This window comes from Pseudophryne corroboree, chromosome 6, assembly GCF_028390025.1.
Source record: "Pseudophryne corroboree isolate aPseCor3 chromosome 6, aPseCor3.hap2, whole genome shotgun sequence".
Classification (NCBI taxonomy): Eukaryota; Metazoa; Chordata; class Amphibia; order Anura; family Myobatrachidae; genus Pseudophryne; species Pseudophryne corroboree.
Genome location: NC_086449.1, coordinates 314448620 through 314465267, shown reverse-complemented (window position 1 = coordinate 314465267; position 16648 = coordinate 314448620).

Sequence of the window (16648 nt, the reverse complement as noted above, 5' to 3'; positions counted from 1 at the left end):
CAGGTGCGGTGGGGGGGGGTCGTCTCAAGAGTTTCAGCGCGCAGTGGGCTCACTCGCAAGTGGACCCCTGGATCCTACAAGTAGTATCCCAGGGGTACAGATTGGAAATTCGAGACGTCTCCCCCTCGCAGGTTCCTGAAATCTGCTTTACCAACGTCTCCCTCCGACAGGGAGGCAGTATTGGAAACAATTCACAAGCTGTATTCCCAGCAGGTGATAATCAAAGTACCCCTCCTACAACAAGGAAAGGGGTATTATTCCACACTATTTGTGGTACTGAAGCCAGACGGCTCGGTGAGATTTATTCTAAATCTGAAATCTTTGAACACTTACATACAAAGGTTCAAATCAAGATGGAGTCACTCAGAGCAGTGATAGCGAACCAGGAAGAAGGGGACTATATGGTGTCCCTGGACATCAAGGATGCTTACCTCCATGTCCCAAATTGCCCTTCTCACCAAGGGTACCTCAGGTTCGTGGTACAGAACTGTCACTATCAGTTTCAGACGCTGCCGTTTGGATTGTCCACGGCACCCCGGGTCTTTACCAAGGTAATGGCCGAAATGATGATTCTTCTTCAAAGAAAAGGCGTCTTAATTATCCCTTACTTGGACGATCTCCTGATAAGGGCAAGGTCCAGAGAACAGTTGGAGGTCGGAGTAGCACTATCTCAAGTAGTTCTACGACAGCACGGGTGGATTCTAAATATTCCTAAATCGCAGCTGATTCCGACGACACGTCTGCTGTTACTAGGGATGATTCTGGACACAGTCCAGAAAAAGGTGTTTCTCCCGGAGGAGAAAGCCTGGGAGTTATCCGAGCTAGTTAGGAACCTCCTAGAACCAGGCCAAGCAAGAGTCCTGGGAAAAATGGTGGCTTCTTACGAAGCGATTCCATTCGGCAGATTTCACGAAATAATTTTTCAGTGGGATCTGCTGGACGAATGGTCCGGATCGCATCTTCAGATGCATCAGCGGATAATCCTGTCTCCAAGGACAAGGGTGTTTTTTCTGTGGTGGCTGCAGAGTGCTCATCTACTAGAGGGCAGCAGATTCGGCATTCAGGACTGGGTCCTGGTGACCACGGATGCCAGCCTGAGATGCTGGGGAGCAGTCACACAGGGAAGAAATTTCCAAGGAGTGTGGTCAAGTCTGGAGACTTCTCTCCACATAAATATACTGGAGCTAAGGGCAATTTACAATGCTCTGAGCCTAGGAAGACCTCTGCTTCAAAGTCAACCGGTGCTGATCCAGTCGGACAACATCACGGCAGTCGCCCACGTAAACAGACAGGGCGACACAAGAAGCAGGAGGGCAATGGCAGAAGCTGCAAGGATTCTTCGCTGGGCGGAAAATCATGTGATAGCACTGTCAGCAGTGTTCATTCCGGGAGTAGACAACTGGGAAGCAGACTTCCTCAGCAGGCACGACCTCCACCCGGGAGAGTGGGGACTTCACACGGAAGTCTTCCACATGATTGTGAACCATTGGGAAAAACCAAAGGTGGACATGATGGCGTCCCGCCTGAACAAAAAACTGGACAGGTATTGCGCCAGGTCAAGAGACCCTCAGGCAATAGCTGTGGACGTTCTGGTAACACCGTGGGTGTACCAGTCGGTGTATGTGTTCCCTCCTCTGCTTCTCATACCTAAGGTACTGAGAATTATAAGACGTAGAGGAGTAAGAACTATACTCGTGGCTCCGGATTGGCCAAGAAGGACTTGGTACCCAGAACTTCAAGAGATGCTCACAGAGGACTCATGGCCTCTGCCGCTAAGAAGGGACTTGCTTCAGCAAGTACCATGTCTGTTCCAAGACTTACCGCGGCTGCGTTTGACGGCATGGCGGTTGAACGCCGGATCCTTAGGGAAAAAGGCATTCCGGAAGAGGTCACTCCTACCCTGGTCAAAGCCAGGAAGGAGGTGACCGCACAACATTATCACCACATGTGGCGAAAATATGTTGCGTGGTGTGAGGCCAGGAAGGCCCCACGAAGAAATTTCAACTCGGTCGATTCCTGCATTTCCTGCAAACAGGAGTGTCTATGGGCCTCAAATTGGGATCCATTAAGGTTCAAATTTCGGCCCTGTCGATTTTCTTCCAGAAAGAATTGGCTTCAGTTCCTGAAGTCCAGAAGTTTGTCAAGGGAGTACTGCATATACAACCCCCTTTTGTGCCTCCAGTGGCACTGTGGGATCTCAACGTAGTTCTGGGATTCCTCAAATCACATTGGTTTAAACCGCTCAAATCTGTGGATTTGAAATATCTCACATGGAAAGTGACCATGATGTTGGCCCTTGCCTCGGCCAGGCGAGTGTCAGAATTGGCGGCTTTGTCTCACAAAAGCCCATATCTGATTGTCCATTCGGACAGGGCAGAGCTGCGGACTCGTCCCCAGTTTCTCCCTAAGGTGGTGTCAGCGTTTCACCTGAACCAGCTTATTGTGGTACCTGCGGCTACTAGGGACTTGGAGGACTCCAAGTTGCTAGAGGTTGTCAGGGCCCTGAAAATATAGGTTTCCAGGACGGCTGGAGTCAGGAAAACTGACTTGCTGTTATCCTGTATGCACCCAACAAACTGGGTGCTCTTGCTTCTAAGCAGACGATTGCTAGTTGGATGTGTAGTACAATTCAGCTTGCACATTCTGTGGCAGGCCTGCCACAGCCAAAATATGTAAATGCCCATTCCACAAGGAAGGTGGGCTCATCTTGGGCGGCTGCCCGAGGGGTCTCGGCTTTACAACTTTGCCGAGCTGCTACTTGGTCAGGGGCACACCCTGGCTGAGGAGGACCTGGAGTTCTCTCACTCGGTGCTGCAGAGTCATCCGCACTCTCCCGCCCGTTTGGGAGCTTTGGTATAATCCCCATGGTCCTGACGGAGTCCCCAGCATCCACTTAGGACGTCAGAGAAAATAAGAATTTACTTACCGATAATTCTATTTCTCGTAGTCCGTAGTGGATGCTGGGCGCCCATCCCAAGTGCGGATTGTCTGCAATACTTGTACATAGTTATTGTTACAAAAATCGGGTTATTATTGTTGTGAGCCATCTTTTCAGAGGCTCCGCTGTTATCATGCTGTTAACTGGGTTCAGATCACAGGTTGTACAGTGTGATTGGTGTGGCTGGTATGAGTCTTACCCGGGATTCAAAATCCTTCCTTATTGTGTACGCTCGTCCGGGCACAGTATCCTAACTGAGGCTTGGAGGAGGGTCATAGGGGGAGGAGCCAGTGCACACCACCTGATCCTAAAGCTTTTACTTTTGTGCCCTGTCTCCTGCGGAGCCGCTATTCCCCATGGTCCTGACGGAGTCCCCAGCATCCACTACGGACTACGAGAAATAGAATTATCGGTAAGTAAATTCTTATTTTTACTTCTGTCTTTTGATGGAGTTCCATAAAATCCATCTAACAGCAGAATTTGCTGATTCAATTAAATGCTCACTTAGGCAATGAAGTAAACATGTTTTGACCCTTGATTCAACTGCAAATTTACTAAGCCAGATTTCTCCAAAATCCGCCTTACAGTCCAGGTTTTACGTTTATCCATGCTTGAGCACATACGTGTATGTAATATTTTCTGGTATCCAAGAAAACATATGGAAGTACTGGCAAACAACCTGCTTAAACTCAAAAAAAAAAAAAAGAGCGTTCTATGAAGTGGTGTAAGATCACTTCCTGCTTATTGTTTGAGAAGACAAGAATAAAGAAATTTCTCTAACGTCCTAAGTGGATGCTGGGGACTCCGTAAGGACCATGGGGAATAGCGGCTCCGCAGGAGACTGGGCACATCTAAAGAAAGCTTTAGGACTAACTGGTGTGCACTGGCTCCTCCCCCTATGACCCTCTTCCAAGCCTCAGTTAGATTTCTGTGCCCGACGAGAAGGGTGCACACTAGGGGCTCTCCTGAGCTTCTTAGTGAAAGTTTTAGTTTAGGTTTGTTATTTTCAGTGAGACCTGCTGGCAACAGGCTCACTGCATCGAGGGACTAAGGGGAGAAGAAGCGAACTCACCTGCGTGCAGAGTGGATTGGGCTTCTTGGCTACTGGACATTAGCTCCAGAGGGACGATCACAGGTTCAGCCTGGATGGGTCCCGGAGCCGCGCCGCCGGCCCCCTTACAGAGCCAGAAGAGCGAAGAGGTCCGGAGAAAGCGGCGGCAGAAGACGTTCCTGTCTTCAAATAAGGTAGCGCACAGCACTGCAGCTGTGCGCCATTGCTCTCAACACACTTCACACTCCGGTCACTGAGGGTGCAGGGCGCTGGGGGGGGCGCCCTGAGACGCAATAAAACATGACAGAAATACCTTACATGGCAAAAAAAATGCATCACATATAGCTCCTGGGCTATATGGATGCATTTAACCCCTGCCAGAATATACAAAAAAAACGGGAGATAAGGATGCCGGAAAGGGGGCGGAGCCTATCTCCTCAGCACACTGGCGCCATTTTCCCTCACAGCTCAGTTGGAGGGAAGCTCCCTGACTCTTCCCTGCACTACAGAAAGGGTTAAAAAAAGAGAGGGGGGCACTATTTAGGCGCAGTATTAAAACATACAGCAGCTTATATAAGGTTATCCCTGTATATATATAGCGCTCTGGTGTGTGCTGGCATACTCTCCCTCTGTCTCCCCAAAGGGCTAGTGGGGTCCTGTCCTCTATCAGAGCATTCCCTGTGTGTGTGTGCTGTGTGTCGGTACGTTTGTGTCGACATGTATGAGGAGAAAAATGATGTGGAGACGGAGCAGAGTGTCTGTAACAGTGATGTCACCCCCTAGGGGGTCGACACCTGAGTGGATGTACTGTTGAAAATTACGTGACAGTGTCAGCTCTATATAAAAAAACAGTGGTTGACATGAGACAGCCGGCTACTCAGCTTGTGCCTGTCCAGACGTCTCATAGGCCGTCAGGGGCTCTAAAGCGGCCGTTACCTCAGATGGCAGATACAGACGCCGACACGGATACTGACTCCTGTGTCGACGGTGAAGAGACAACCGTGATTTCCAGTAGGGCCACACGTTACATGATTGAGACAATGGCAAATGTTTTTATACATTTCTGATAATACGAGTACTACCAAAAAGGGGTATTATGTTCGGTGAGGGAAAAACTACCTGTAGTTTTCCTGAATCTGAGAAATAAAATGAGGTGTGTGATGATGCGTGGGTTTCCCCCCGATAACAATTGATAATTTCTTAAAAAGTATTGGCTGCATACCCTTTCCCGCCAGAGGTTAGGGTGCGTTGGGAAACACCCCCTAGGGGGGATAAGGCGCTCACACGCTTGTAAGAACAAGGGCTCTACCCTCTCATGAGATGGCCGCCCTTAAGGATCCTGCTGATAGAAAGCAGGAGGGTATCCAAAAATGTATTCACACACATACTGGTGTTATACTGCGACCAGCAATCGCCTCAGCCTGGAGGTGCAGTGCTGGGTTGGCATGGTCGGATTCCCTGACTGGAAATATTGATATCCTAGATAAGGATAGTATATTATTGCCTATAGAGCATTTAAAAGATGCATTTCTATATATGCAGGATGCACAGCGGAATATTTGCCGACTGGCATCAAGTATAAGTGCGTTGTCCAATTCTACCAGTAAAATGGTCAGGTGATGCGGATTCCAAACGGCATTTGGAAGTATTGCCTTTGAAAGGGACATTTGGGGTCGGTCTTTTAGACCTGGTGGCCACGGCAACAACTGGGAAATCCACGTTTGTACCCCAGGTCGCCTCTCAAAATAAGACGCCGTATTATCAGGCGCAGTCCTTTGTTGGCAAGCGGACAAAAGGTTCCTCTTTTCTGCTCGTGACAGAGGGAGAGGAAAAAGGCTGAAGAGATTACCCAGTTCCCAGGAACAGAAATCCTTTCCCGCCTCTGCAAAGCCCTCAGTATGACGCTAGGGCCTTACAAGCTCAGGCACGGTGGGGGCCCGTTCTCAATGAATTTCAGTGCGCAGTGGGCTCACTCGCAAGTAGACCCCTGGATCCTTCAGGTAATATCTCAAGGGTACATATTGAAATTCGAGACGTCTCCCCCTCGCCGTTTCCAAAAGTAGGCTTTACCGACGTCTCCCTCTGACAGGGAGGCAGTTTTGGAAGCCATTCACAAGCTGTATTCCCAGCAGGTGATAATCAAGGTACCCCTCCTGCAACAGGGAACGGGGTATTATTCCACACTATTGTGGTACCGAAGCCAGACGGCTCGGTGAGAACGATTCTAAATCTAAATCTAAAATCTTTGAACACTTACATACAGAGGTTCAAATTCAAGATTGAGTCACTCAGAGCAGTGATTGCGAACCTGGAAGAAGGGGACTACATGATGTCTCGGGACATCAAGGATGCTTACCTTCATGTCAAAATTTACCCTTCTCACCAAGGGTACCTCAGGTTATGGTACAGAACTGTCACTATCAGTTCAGACGCTGCCGTAGGGATGGTCCACGCCACCCCGGGTCTTTACCAAGGTAATGGCCGAAATGATATCCCTTCGAAGGAAGGAAATTTTAGTTATCCCTTACTTGGACGATTCCCTGATAAGGGTAAGATCTAGGGAACAGTTGGAAGTCGGTGTAGCACTATCTCAGGTAGTGTTGCGGCAGCACGATTGGATTCTCAATATTCCAAAATCGCAGCTGGTTCCGACGACTTGTCTTCTGTTTCATAGGGATGTTCCTGGACACAGTCCAGAAAAAAAAAAAAGGTGTTTCTCCCGGAAGAGAAAGCCAGGGAGTTATCCGAGCTAGTCAGGAACCTCCTAAAACCGAACCAAGGCTCAGTGCATCAATGCACAAGGGTTCGGGGTAAAAATGGTGGCTTCCTACGAAGCAATCCCATTCGCTAGATTCCACGCAAGAACTTTCCAGTGGAACCTACTGGACAAATGGTCCGGGTCGCATTTTCAGATGCATCAGCGGATAACCCTGTCACCAAGGACAAGGGTATCCATCCTGTGGTGGTTGCAGAGTGCTCATCTTCTAGAGGGCCGCAGATTCGGCATTCAGGACTGGGTCCTGGTGACCACGGATGCCAGCCTGCGAGGCTGGGGAGCAGTCACACAGGGAAGGAATATCCAGGGCTTAGGGTCAAGCCTGGATACATCACTTCACATAAATATCCTGAAGCTAAGGGCCATTTACAATGCTCTAAGCTTAGCAAGACCTCTGCTTCAAGGTCAGCCGGTGTTGATCCAGTCGGACAACATCATGGCAGTCACCCACGTAAACAGACAGGGTGGCACAAGAAGCAGGAGGGCAATGGCAGAAGCTGCAGGGATTCTTCGCTGGGCGGAAAATCATGTGATAGCACTGTCAACAGTATTCATTCCGGGAGTGGACAACTGGGAAGCAGACTTCCTCAGCACGACCTCCACCCGGGAGAGTGGGGACTTCACCCAGAAGTCGTCCACATGATTAAAAAACTCGACAGGTATTGCGCCAGGTCAAGAGACCCTCAGGCAATAGTTGTAGACGCTCTGGTAACACCGTGGGTGTACCAGTCAGTGTATGTGTTCCCTCCTCTGCCTCTCATACCCAAGGTACTGAGATTGATAAGATGGAGAGGAGAAAGCACTATATTCGTGGCTCAGGATTGGCCAAGAAGGACTTGGTAACCGGAACTTCAAGAGATGCTCACGGAGGATCCGTGGCCTCTACCTCTAAGAAGGGACCTGCTCCAGCAAGGACCCTGTCTGTTCCAAGACTTACCGCGGCTGCGTTTGACGGCATGCCGGTAGAACACCGGATCCTGAAGGAAAAAAGGCATTCCGGATGAAGTCATCCATATCCTGATCTAAAGCCAGGAAGGATGTAACCGCAAAAACATTATCACCGCAATTGGCGAAAATATGTTGCGTAGTGCGAGGCCAGTAAGGCCCGACGGAGGAAATTCAACTGGGTCGATTCCTACATTTCCTGCAAACAGGAGTGTCTATGGGCCTGAAATTGGGGTCCATTAAGGTTCAGATTGCGGCCCTGTCAATTTTCTTCCAAAAAAAAAAAAAAAAGAACTAGCTTCAGTCCCTGAAGTTTAGGCGTTTGTAAAAGGGGTACTGCATATACAGCCTCCTTTTGTGCCTCCAGTGGCAATTTGGGATCTCAATGTAGTTTGGGTTCCAAAAGTCACATTAGTTTGAACCACTTAAATCTGTGGAGTTAAAATATCTCACATGGAAAGTGGTCATGCTGTTGGCCCTGGCCTGGGCCAGGCGCGTGTCAGAATTGGCGGCTTTATCCTGTAAAAGCCCTTATCTGATTTTCCATTCGGACAGGGCGGAATTGAGGACTCGTCCTCAGTTTCTCCCTAAGGTGGTTCCAGCGTTTTCACCTGAACCACCCTATTGTGGTGCCTGCGGCTACTAGGGACTTGGAGGAATCCAAGTTGCTGGATGTTGTCAGGGCCCTGAAAATATTCCAGGACGGCTGGAGTCAGGAAATCTGACTCGCTGTTTATCCTGTATGCACCCAACAAGCTGGGTGCTCCTGCTTCTAAGCAGACTATTGCTCGTTGGATTTGTAGTAAAATTCAGCTTGCACATTCTGTGGCAGGCCTGCCACAGCTAAAATCTGTAAAAGCCCGTTCCACAAGGAAAGTGGGCTCATCTTGGGCGGCTGCCCGAGGGGTCTCGGCTTTACAACTTTGCCGAGCAGCTACTTGGTCAGGGGCAAACACGTTTGCTAAATTCTACAAATTTGATACCCTGCCTGAGGAGGACCTGGAGTTCTCTCATTCGGTGCTGCAGAGTCATCCGCACTCTCCCGCCCGTTTGGGAGCTTTGGTATAATCCCCATGGTCCTTACGGAGTCCCCAGCATCCACTTAGGACGTTAGAGAAAATAAGAATTTACTTACCGATAATTCTATTTCTCATAGTCCGTAGTGGATGCTGGGCGCCCATCCCAAGTGCGGATTGTCTGCAATACTTGTACATAGTTACAAAAATTGGGTTATTATTGTTGGGAGCCATCTTTTCAGAGGCTCCTCTGTTATCATACTGTTAACTGGGTTCAGATCACAAGTTATACGGTGTGATTGGTGTGGCTGGTATGAGTCTTACCCGGGATTCAAAATCCTTCCTTATTGTGTACGCTCGTCCAGGCACAGTATCCTAACTGAGGCTTGGAGGAGGGTCATAGGGGGAGGAGCCAGTGCACACCAGTTAGTCCTAAAGCTTTCTTTAGATGTGCCCAGTCTCCTGCGGAGCCGCTATTCCCCATGGTCCTTACGGAGTCCCCAGCATCCACTACGGACTATGAGAAATAGAATTATCGGTAAGTAAATTCTTATTTTTTTATATTTTTGGGGGGTAATTAAATTCTCTGAAGTACTGTGTGGTGGTTGGAAGACTGGCACCTTGCCGGCATCCGTTTCACCGTGCATTCTATTACAGAATGATTTCAAAATTAAATAGAGAGTGAAGCGATTCAATGTTACTGCAGGCTTAGGGGAAGTACTCAGTTAGTGCCATTTTCTCTGATGTCCTAGTGGATGCTGGGGACTCCGTAAGGACCATGGGGAATAGCGGGCTCCGCAGGAGACTGGGCACTCTAAATAAAGATTTAGTACTATCTGGTGTGCACTGGCTCCTCCCTCTATGCCCCTTCTCCAGACCTCAGTTAGAATCTGTGCCCGGACAGAGCTGGGTGCTTTTAGTGAGCTCTCCTGAGCTTGCTAATAAGAAAGTATTTTAGTTAGATTTTTTATTTTCAGAGAGCTTCTGCTGGCAACAGACTCTCTGCTACGAGGGACTGAGGGGAGAGAAGCAAACCTACTAACTGCGGCTAGGTTGCGCTTCTTAGGCTACTGGACACCATTAGCTCCAGAGGGATCGAACACAGGACCTGACCTTGTCGTCCGTTCCCGGAGCCGCGCTGCCGTCCCCCTCGCAGAGCCAGAAGACAGAAGCCGGCAGAAGCGGAGAAGACATCGAAATCGGCGGCAGAAGACTCCTGTCTTCACATGAGGTAGCGCACAGCACTGCAGCTGTGCGCCATTGCGCCCACACTAACCCACACACTCCGGTCACTGCAGGGCGCAGGGGGGGACGCCCTGGGCAGCAATTGTTACCTCCTGGCGAATGCTGCATATAAAGTGGCACACTGTTATATGTATGAGCCCCCGCCATTTATTTTACAATAAATCGCGGGACAGAAGCTCGCCGCTGAGGGGGCGGGGCCTTCTTCCTCAGCACTCACCAGCGCCATTTTCCTTCCACAGCTCCGCTGAGAGGAAGCTCCCCAGGCTCTCTGCAGAATCACGGTAGAAGGGTAAAAAAGAGAGGGGGGGGCACATAAATTTAGGCGCATAAATCATAATACAGCAGCTACTGGGTAAACACTAAGTTACTGTGTAGTCCCTGGGTTATATAGCGCTGGGGTGTGTGCTGGCATACTCTCTCTCTGTCTCTCCAAAAGGCCTTGTGGGGGTCCTGTCCTCATTTAGAGCTTCCCCCGTGTGTGTGGTGTGTCGGTACGCGTGTGTCGACATGTTTGACGAGGGCTATGTGGAGGCAGAGCAAGTGCAGTTGACTGACGTGTCGCCGCCGACGATGCCGACACCATATTGGATGGATATGTGGAAGGTGTTAAATGATAATGTAAACTCCTTACATAAAAGGTTGGATAAAGCTGATACCTCGGGCCAGTCAGGGTCTCAACCCATGCCTGATCCTACAGCGCAGAGGCCCTCAGGGTCTCAAAAGCGCCCACTATCCAAAATGGTTGACACAGATGTCGACACGGATTCTGACTCCAGTGTCGACGACGATGATGCAAAATTGCAACCAAAAATGACAAAAGCTATACGTTACATGATTATAGCGATGAAGGATATTTTACACATATCAGAGGTAAACCCTGTCCCTGACAAGAGGGTTTGTATGTATGGGGAGAAAAAGCAAGAGGTGACTTTTCCCCCTTCACATGAGTTAAATGAGTTATGTGAAAGAGCGTGGGATTCCCCAGATAAGAAAGTCCTGATTTCCAAAAGGTTACTTATGGCGTACCCTTTCCCGCCAGAGGACAGGGTGCGCTGGGAATCCTCCCCTAGGGTAGATAAAGCTCTGACACGCTTATCTAAGAAGGTGGCCCTGCCGTCGCAGGATACGGCCACCCTAAAGGATCCTGCAGATAGAAAGGAAAGTATCCTGAAATCTGTTTATACACATTCAGGGACTCTACTGAGGCCGGCAATTGCGTCGGCGTGGATGTGTAGTGCTGTAGCAGCGTGGACAGATAATCTGTCTGAGGAAATGGATACCTTAGACAGGGATACCATTATGCTGACCCTGGGGCAGATAAAAGACACTGTCCTATATATGAGGGATGCCCAGAGGGACATTTGCCTACTGGGCTCTAGAATTAATGCAATGTCAATTTCTGCCAGGAGGGTCCTATGGACTCGGCAGTGGACAGGTGATGCCGACTCCAAAAAACACATGGAGGTGTTACCTTACAAGGGTGAGGAATTGTTTGGGGAGGGTCTCTCGGACCTGGTTTCCACAGCTACTGCTGGGAAGTCAAACTTTTTGCCATATATTCCCTCACAACCGAAGAAAGCACCGTATTACCAAATGCAGTCCTTTCGCGCACAAAGAAGCAAGAAGGTCAGAGGTGCTTCCTTTCTTGCTAGAGGCAGGGGCAGAGGAAAAAAGCTGCACCTTACAGCTAGTTCCTAGAAACAGAAGTCCTCCCCGGCTTCCACTAAATCCACCGCATGACGCTGGGGCTCCACGGGTGGAGCCAGGAGCGGTGGAGGCACGTCTCCGACATTTCAGCCACCAGTGGGTTCGCTCACAGGTGGATCCCTGGGCTATACAGATTGTGTCTCAGGGATACAAGCTGGAATTCGAGGTGATGCCCCCTCAACGTTACCTAAAATCGGCCCTGCCAGCTTCCCCCATAGAAAGGAAGTAGTGGTAGCGGCAATTCACAAGCTATTTCTCCAGCAGGTGGTGGTAAAGGTTCCCCTTCCTCAACAGGGGAAGGGATACTATTCCACAATGTTTGTGGTACCGAAACCGGACGGTTCGGTCAGACCTATATTAAATTTAAAGTCCCTGAACATTTATCTGAAAAGATTCAAGTTCAAAATGGAATCGCTCAGAGCGGTCATTGCAAGCCTGGAAGAGGGGGATTTTATGGTGTCTCTGGACATCAAGGATGCTTACTTGCATGTCCCCATTTATCCGCCTCATCAGGAGTACCTCAGATTTGTGGTACAGGACTGTCATTACCAATTCCAGACGTTGCCGTTTGGTCTGTCCACGGCACCGAGAATATTTATCAAGGTAATGGCAGAAATGATGGTGATCCTGAGAAAGCAAGGAGTCACAGTTATCCCATACTTGGACGATCTCCTCATAAAGGCGAGGTCAAGGGAGCAGTTGCAAATCAGCGTAGCGCACTCACAGGAAGTGTTGCAACAGCATGGCTCGATTCTGAATATGCCAAAGTCGCAGCTGATTCCTACGACGCGTCTGCCCTTTCTGGGCATGATTCTGGACACAGACCAGAAGAAGGTGTTTCTCCCGACGGAGAAGGCTCAAGAGCTTGTGACTCTAGTCAGAGACCTCTTAAAACCGAAACAGGTGTCGGTGCATCACTGCACGCGAGTCCTGGGAAAGATGGTGGCATCGTACGAAGCCATTCCCTTCGGCAGGTTCCATGCGAGGATCTTTCAATGGGATCTGTTGGACAAATGGTCCGGATCGCATCTTCAGATGCATCGGCTGATCACCCTATCCCCCAGGGCCAGGGTGTCTCTTCTGTGGTGGCTACAGAGTGCTCACCTTCTCGAGGGCCGCAGATTCGGCATACAGGACTGGGTCCTGGTGACCACGGATGCGAGCCTCCGAGGGTGGGGGGCAGTCACTCAGGGAAGAAACTTCCAAGGGTTGTGGTCAAGTCAGGAAACTTGTCTGCACATAAATATCCTGGAACTAAGGGCCATATTCAACGCCCTGAGTCAAGCGGAGCCCCTGCTTCGCAACCAACCGGTGCTGATTCAGTCAGACAACATCACCGTGGTGGCTCATGTAAACCGCCAGGGCGGCACAAGAAGCAGAGTCGCGATGGCGGAAGCCACCAGGATTCTTCGGTGGGCGGAGAATCACGTACAAGCACTGTCAGCAGTGTTCATTCCGGGAGTGGACAACTGGGAAGCAGACTTCCTCAGCAGGCACGACCTCCACCCGGGAGAGTGGGGACTTCATCAAGAAGTCTTCATTCAGATTACAAATCGATGGAAACTACCACAGGTAGACATGATGGCGTCCTGTCTCAACAAAAAGCTGCAACGGTATTGCGCCAGGTCAAGAGACCCTCAGGCGATAGCTGTGGACGCCCTGGTAACACCGTGGGTGTTCCAGTCGGTCTATGTGTTCCCTCCTCTTCCTCTCATACCTAAGGTACTGAGAATCGTAAGAAGAAGAGGAGTGAGAACAATATTCATTGTTCCGGATTGGCCAAGAAGACCTTGGTACCCGGAATTGCAAGAAATGCTCACAGAGGACCCATGGCCTCTGCCTCTCAGACAGGACCTGTTGCAACAGGGGCCCTGCCTGTTCCAAGACTTACCGCGGCTGCGTTTGACGGCATGGCGTTTGAACACCGGATCCTAGCGGAAAAAGGCATTCCGGAGGAAGTTATTCCTACGCTGATAAAGGCTAGGAAGGACGTGACAGCAAAGCATTATTACCGCATATGGCGAAAATATGTTGCTTGGTGTGAGGCCAGGAAGGCCCCTACAGAGGAATTCCATCGGGGCAGATTTCTGCACTTTCTACAGTCTGGAGTGACTATGGGCTTGAAGTTGGGATCCATAAAGGTCCAGATTTTGGCCCTATCCATTTTCTTTCAAAAGGAACTGGCGTCTCTTCCTGAAGTTCAGACGTTTGTTTAGGGAGTGCTGCATATTCAGCCCCGTTTTGTGCCACCAGTGGCACCTTGGGATCTCAACGTGGTGTTGGGTTTCCTGAAATCTCACTGGTTTGAACCACTTAAGTCCGTGGAGCTAAAGTATCTCACGTGGAAGGTGGTCATGCTATTGGCATTAGCTTCGGCTAGGCGTGTGTCAGAATTGGCGGCTTTGTCATGTAAAAGCCCCTATCTGCTTTTTCATATGGACAGGGCAGAATTGCGGACTCGTCCCCAATTTCTGCCAAAGGTGGTGTCATCTTTTCATTTGAACCAACCTATTGTAGTGCCTGCGGCTACTCGTGACTTGGAGGATTCCAGGTTACTAGATGTAGTCAGGGCTTTGAAGATTTATGTAGCCCGAACGGCTGGAGTCAGGAAAACTGACTCGCTGTTTATCCTGCTTCAAAGCAAACCGTTGCCCGCTGGATCTGTAACACGATTCAGCAGGCTCATTTTGCGGCTGGATTGCCGCATCCAAAATCAGTGAAAGCCCATTCCACAAGGAAGGTGGGCTCTTCTTGGGTGGCTGCCCGAGGGGTCTCGGCATTACAGCTTTGCCGAGCTGCTACTTGGTCGGGTTCAAACACATTTGCAAAATTCTACAAGTTTGATACCCTGGCTGAGGAGGACCTTGAGTTTGCCCATTCTGTGCTGCAGAGTCATCCGCACTCTCCCGCCCGTTTGGGAGCTTTGGTATAATCCCCATGGTCCTTACGGAGTCCCCAGCATCCACTAGGACGTCAGAGAAAATAAGATTTTACTTACCGGTAAATCTATTTCTCGTAGTCCGTAGTGGATGCTGGGCGCCCGTCCCAAGTGCGGACTTTCTGCAATACGTGTACATAGTTATTGCTTTATAATGGGTTATGTTATGTTGGCATCCATTGTTGATGCCCTGTTGTTGTTCATACTGTTGACTGGATAAGTGTATCACAAGTTATACGGTGTGATTGGTGTGGCTGGTATGAGTCTTACCCGAGATTCCAAAATCCTTTCCTTATAATGTCTGCTCTTCCGGGCACAGTTTCCTTAACTGAGGTCTGGAGGAGGGGCATAGAGGGAGGAGCCAGTGCACACCAGATAGTACTAAATCTTTCTTTAGAGTGCCCAGTCTCCTGCGGAGCCCGCTATTCCCCATGGTCCTTACGTAGTCCCCAGCATCCACTACGGACTACGAGAAATAGATTTACCGGTAAGTAAAATCTTATTTTTTCGACCAGTCGAAAAAAAACTAATTTTCTGCTGCCGGGTACACTGGGCTCCACAAGGATAGACATTGGGGTGTAGAGTAGGATCTTGATCCGAGGCACCAACAGGCTGAAAAGCTTTGACTGTTCCCAAGATGAATAGCGCCGCCTCCTCTATAACCCCGCCTCCCTGCACAGGAGCTCAGTTTTGTAGTTGGTGCCGCAGATAGCAGGCACATAACAGAGGGGCTGCTCCGGGCAGCCCTAAGAAGAGCTTTTTATGAAGAAAAGTGAAGACTTCAAGGGCTGCAGCAGTGTGTAAATGTCAGGAGACATTCACTGCTGCAGCTCCATCTCTCCCCAGCGGCGCTGTACACTCACGTGCCCTGGTTGCGGGACCCTTGCTGGATCACGATCCGACGCGGTCGGTGGGAGGCGTGCCGCGCGCGCTGGCGGTGAACACTGGCACACAGGCGATCCCACTAGATCACCAGGGCATGGGTGCAGGTCAGGTTTTCTCTCTAAACCGTTTTACTAGTAGCCCGCAGTACCAGGTGGTTTTGCCAGCAGGGGGATGAGGCTCAGACCTGGAGCCCCTCCCCCAGCCCCAGGGCGCATTTACAGTAAATGTTCCCGCCCTGGAGCTATCATCTGTCCCTCACTCCCTGTCAGTGTGTGGGCACTATTTCTCTCAGCTACATTGTTCCTGGGACTGCTTGGGCAAATCCTCCTTTGTAAAACCGCCTGATAGTCAGCGCTGTGACTTTACAAGACACTTAAGTATTCTACATGTCAGTTGGACAGTGATAGTTAAGAGAGTGCGTTTAGTCATGGTTATCTGGTACAAGTACCCTGTGATATACATCCAGTTCTTACTGTGCAGTGTTATATCTATTGACTACATAGCTATATATATGTAAGTTAGTCCAGTGCAGTATTATTGTTTGTAATAACCTCTGCATTGTACAACTGTGACTATATGTGTGTGCTTTAGCTTGCTGGGTGATTTTCATTTCGTGTCTCTCACTCAACTTATATTCTATAACCTGAGGGGGCTTGGTGCTTCAGGTTTATAATACTATAATATGGGATATTCACAAGATATATTCTAATTGTATTTTTCTCTGTGATTTTAGTCACCATATCTCTCCTGTATCCCTGCTTGTGCTGACTACATTGCGCAGGGGTTTGGGTAAGAGGTATTGTGCTGCTGACAATTGTACTGTGTTACCTGATATTGCAAGTTATATCATGTCCGCTTCTGAGGGTAACTGTTCTGGGGCTGAACACACTACTGGTGTTGCTGATGCCACAGATCTCCTATGCCGGTTCAACCGTATGTGGTCCCCATGGCTTACCCGCCGTGGGCCGATAACTTGTCTGCTCAATTGAAGATATTGAACCAGTCTTTAAAGTCTGAACCTCGCTCGCCTAAGACTAAGGGGTCCTCTAAGCGAGCTCTTACCACCTCACAATCAACTACTGTCACTGACACCTCGTCTGATGAAGATGGCGACTACACTGACCCCACAGATTCTGACACAGATACT